The following is a 5,630-nucleotide window of genomic DNA, read 5'->3' on the forward strand; positions in this document are numbered from 1 at the left end:
ATAACCATTTGCCCCGTTCATCCGAAATCACGTGGTTGAGAATAAAAAAAAATGTATTATCCATAAATATTCAACATATATCTATTGTTTTAGGATGTTGAAAATAATCCATGGAATGTATTCAATAATAAAGCTTTCTAGGGAAGGTTTGGGTCATTCACGGATATAATAGCTCTACTGGAGTTAATTATATCAAAAAAGTGGTTTTCGAATCATTCATTATAAATAAAAGAGTATATTAAAACAAATACTATCACAGCATATTTAGATAATTTTAATATAATAATAAATGCACGAGATGTCTCTTTTTGTCAAGCTGGTTTTCTACTATAGAACCTTTACTATTACGATAGCCTCCAATAATATATTTGTACCTTAATTAGTTTTATATTTCAATAATTTTTAAAAACTTTGTATGGATTTATTTTTTCATTTTGATTAAATAATAATTATTTTAAACTTTTATTCCCATGAAATGAATATTTCTTGCTCTGACGAACACTTTGACCGTTCATGTATATTTGATAATTAAAACTCGCTTTTAAATTTTAACAACAGCATAACACAAATTATGCAACAGCATAACACAAATTATGAATATCAAATTGTTCAAAGACACGTTTTTTTGGAAAATGAGCTAATCATTATCTAATTAATTGTGGTAATTAGATAATGAGTCTCTGAAGAAGAGGCTACACCAGACGTCGGAGACCGCTACAAAGCCTCCTCAAAAATAAAGAGTCACTGAAGGAAGATATTGCTACGAAATGTCTGATCGTTTCTCCATATGGTTGAAAATAAAACCTTTTGAAGACAGTATAACGAAGAAAGTTCTCAATCAATGCTCTTTTAAAATTTATCGAACTTTTGTAAATAGTGGTTAGCTCATCTGCCAATCCAACTCGCCCAGCCCAATCCAAGGCAGTACTAATAGCTGAGCGAGGATCCGAGATCCGACTTACGATTCATCATGGTCCTCGCATGTAACGAGCAGGAGGATATGTAATATCCATGACTACCAGTCCATCCACCAGAGACGACCGGTCTCAGGAGTGTCTCAACCGGCATGGAGGCTTCATCCGATCCCCTGCATCATAAAGAATTTCTGCAGGTTCTGCAGAAACTGTAGACTTCTGGAGTAATTCACTATCGAGTAACTACTACCTTCAAGCACATTTTCAGTATCGCTACTGCAAATCGAGTATTACTTAATTCAAATAAGGTTATCTTACTGTGTCATATCGTTAAGTAATATTTTTTTACTAATTGTTTATTTATTTTAACATTCATAGACACGTACATTGAATGCATGTTAAACTCAATTATAATGAAACTCCAAATTAAATTTAAATTATTTGAAGTTTATTCCATTTTTTCCTAAGTTTTATTCTCATTGTAACTGGATTATTATTAGTAATGATTAGTTTAAGTTCAAATTTACTATAACGAGCTGTTAAACGACGGATTAAAAATTTCTAACTTTATAATTGAATGCTGTGGTAGGTACAGGACGAGAATTGGGAATTTTTCAAACTTCTTATTTCATGACGATGATACTAGAGAGATACCAAAAACTTCTTTAATACACATATAAAAAACTTAGGACAGACCCGCTACCAGATATAAATAAACAAATTAGTTCCAAAAGCTCTACAAAAATAAAATGATTAGTAACGAAAAACTTAATCCACACAAGAAAACATTGTAACCATCCTAAGATGTGTGGTCTGGGAAAATACCTTTACGAAGACAAACCACTGAGACCAATTATAAACATGATGTTATATTATCTTGTCATTATAATTGTTATTATATTATCTTATTATTATATTGGCATAATAAATGTAATTGAAGCAAAAGAGAAACATAATAAGAATAAAATTAAAGAAGATGAGATTATGATAAGTTATGACGTTGCCTCTTTATTTACAAATATTTCACTTAAATTGATTTATAAAATCATAAGTGATAACTGGGAGTAAATAAAATTAGACACAAATATACAATTTTTTGTAGAGGACATAAAAATATGTTGTGAAAATAGCATACTTAAGTCATTGGTGCACTATATAGACAGCTTTTTGGGTTTTCAATGGAAGGAAATTTATCAGTATCACTAGCAGGATTAGTCCTTTATGATCTAATAAATAATTGCATAAATAGTTGGGTTGTCCTTGAGGATGGCCGAATTGTCCGTAACATTGGACTGTTAAAGAAATAATAAAGAGTATTGAGACTTAACCTGAATACTAATTGATTTATTTAAAGAATAAATATCAGTCTCTAAAAGTTGAAAAAATTATCTATAAAACAATTATTCAATCCATATTATAACAATACGAACTAATAATTAATCGGTTAAAACGATATATATGTAAAAAAGGGATTTAAAAGTTCCAAGTTCTTAATATTGCAATATCAATACCAAGGATAGAAATAAAAAATCCTTACGATTGACAGGGGTGTTAAAGAAGGAGCATAACAGGACAGAAGGGGTGAAAGTAGACTAACTGCCCGGCAGTTGATTGGAATTCCTGACCGGGAGAGGATATTGCACGACTAGGGATATTGCCCCTAGCCAAATGATTCAACTCCTACCTTTAACTAATCCTGTCTGGTCCCTGAAACCACTCCATGGAATTCGAACGTCGACGCTATAGACTTTCCTCCTTTTTCATCTGTTATCAAAAATCAAAGTTAAAATTGTCACTATACGCGAAAAAAAATTTTTAAAATCATTAACATATTCATTAATAATAAAAATATAATATGGTGCAATGCGCACATCACACAATTTCTACTTACCTCCCTGCTTTGAGCTGAAACTAATCCTCGTTCGTTTCAGAACATATATCTTTATATCATACACAGTCAGTACACACATTATATTATATTATATAAAGACAATGCCTTTATATAGACAATACTTTGATTTTTGTACAAAGCATTCGGGGGCTTTGTACAAAAATCAAATTATGTCCTGGTGAAAAAATAGGTCGACTTTGCAAAATTATTGGGTAATGCAGATCAGAAAAAACTTAGGAAATCTTCGGAATGTTGGACCCGATATTGTTTAATGATCCAATACCAAAATCTGAATAAGAAAGACCTCATAAAGCATTAGAAAATTCTTCAAGTGTAAAGATCTATAATCCGAGATACGTTAGGGTAATCCTCAAAGCTACTTAATTATAAGCTCAATTGAGAATAATTTCCCTACAGCGACTCTCCGGTAAATATGCAATAACTCCAAGTGTAGATACACACGAATATACTTTGAACCCCCAGAAGCTTTGTCCAGCTTGTGATGAAACGGCATTTGAGGACTTATCATTTTTTATCGTTTTTGATTTCGATGCATGGCGAAACTAAGCAATATTAGCCGAAATTATTTGTATGAATTTCAGTCAGTACCATAACGATTAGATCTTAAACTTTTATTTATTTATATAACCCAAAATCATATACTTAGAGTTGAATATTGGGTAATAATAATTTGGTATTCAATTTACTATTTACAATAACAACAGTGATATATGCAACTATGTATTGCACAGGGTAACTCAGTTTGCATTGAGGTTGCCCCATAAACAAATAAATATGTAATATATATTATTTATCCCCAATAAGTTCTTTCAATTGATCTACTGACAAACTTCAATTTTAACAGGAATCACAATCCTTCAAGTTTCAAAATTTTAACATTTTTCTTTTGATGTCGACCTATCAACTGTCAAGCTCAAAAAGAGGTTAAGTGAAATTTAAAACAAATAATTATTTCTTGTAGAAACTATTTCGACATTACAACAGTAACCTATCGGACCGGTGAAACTGAAAAACTGTATGCGTCCGCTAATCGATCTGGAGTAATTTTATATTCCAGACCTTAATTAAATCTAGTAATCAATAACGAACCGATATGAAATTTACATTTGCAATATAATCTAAATAGTACCCTGCTATATTATTATTAATTGTTGAATTAATTAATTATACTTGGTCGATATGCTTAGGATAATAACACTAATATAATAAAGTGAATAAAAAAAATAATCACTTTATACATTTAATAAAGATTTGTATTTCAACATGAAGAAAATTCATTTAATAAATTAAATAATTAATTTAAATTTGAATCAAGTAGAACTAAAAGATATGGACAAGTTAAAATAATATTTCTTCCTATATTGTATATGAAAATTAGAATAAGGCATCCAAACAAACGAAATAAACAATAATATTATGTTTTTGATTAAAAAAAAAAAGTTTATTGTATTAATAATAATGATTTATATGGAATAATTTTAAATTTTGGATAATTTTATATTGACATCAGATATTGATGAGAAAATGGACGGAAGTCGAAACGTCATCAAATTGATAAAAAACAAATAGAAGTAGTTTTATTTTTCAAACATTGTTATATATGCCAATTGAAAGTGAAAATTCCTTTTTAAATGAAATATTTGTTCACATAAAGAAATTTTAGTAATAATTTAATATAATAACATAATAATTTGTAATTTAGTTTGCGCTCATATAAATGAATAACATTAACATTAGCATTACCAGTGTTTCCCATAACGGTCCCTAAAAGGGCTCAGGGACAGAAATACATTCTACACAAATATAAAAAATTGACAATGATTTATAATTGATTCTTAATCTGTTTTTTTTTTTGTGAAAATAAAAATAAAAAGTTTTGATCTTTATTACGATTTTTATCGAATGTCAAAATTGAAAGTTGAAAATAATATATGTGAATAATTTTTTAGTTACATTTTCGTGCTTTATTGAAATAAACCCCTTCTTAACCGAAACCTCTCTATAACGCACAAGATCACCTTCGCCATAGTTCCCGATTATATAGAATTTTAACTGTGTTTAGGTCAAATAAGCAAAATGTGAAACAAAGATTTATTAACCATTATTTTATGAAGGCCTTTTGGTATGAAAACCATTAAAAATGTTTAATGGTTAACCAAAGTTTTGGGACTTGGATTAATTATATTTGAAAAACAGTGTGACATCAAGTGTTTGATAATTTCATTAGTTAAAGGTTTAATTATTTTTTTTACTTCCCTACTACATTTGACATGGTACTATTTTATGTAATTTTTTTGCAATATATTTCTCTTAAAATTGGTAATTTAGTTATGTTTTATTAATTGAAACACTAATCGAATTTTCTTACAAACTGTGTTATTCTTAATTTTTTGACTTGCAGTTTATACATCAATAAATAAAGAACTGCAGTATGAAATAATAGAAAAACAGAAAGAAAGTAAATGGGAGGTAAAACTTTTAATAACCTTACCCTCGAAACAGGAATGAAGGCATGACACCAAACCTGGAAAAGCAATAGGACCAAAACGATGGAAAAAAGCTGTGTAGAAGGGGAAAACCCTTTTACCGAAAAGAATCGCCACTCCACGGAAAATTGGAGAGCTTTAGAAGATTCCGGACTTCGAGAGAACAAGCTAAAATTTATTTTCTCTCTGGAGTCACGGTCAACTAGGTATCCTTCAACCGGGCTATAATCGAGAGAAGGTTCGATTCCCCTAGGGAAAATATTATTTCAGGATACAGTAGCCACAATTCGGAAAGAAAAACAGAAAAAATATATAACA

General features: G+C 29.6%; 1 protein-coding gene and 1 long non-coding RNA gene across 2 annotated transcripts in view; both read right to left on the reverse strand.

The window, feature by feature from the left end:
• The window catches only part of LOC106677924 (alkaline phosphatase), a gene marked incomplete at both ends in the record, with an annotated part of 709,077 nt that overhangs the window by 436,530 nt on the left and 266,917 nt on the right, over positions 1-5,630 (reverse strand).
• Positions 2,094-5,630, reverse strand: part of LOC136796253 (uncharacterized) — a 41,153-nt gene continuing 37,616 nt past the window's right edge. The window contains exon 3 of the long non-coding RNA XR_010843942.1: positions 2,094-2,678. This is a non-coding gene — a long non-coding RNA (uncharacterized lncRNA). The remainder of the gene's footprint in view (positions 2,679-5,630) is intronic.

This window comes from Halyomorpha halys, unplaced genomic scaffold (assembly GCF_000696795.3).
Source record: "Halyomorpha halys isolate HHAL.00 unplaced genomic scaffold, Hhal_1.1 Scaffold113.1, whole genome shotgun sequence".
NCBI lineage: Eukaryota > Metazoa > Arthropoda > Insecta > Hemiptera > Pentatomidae > Halyomorpha > Halyomorpha halys.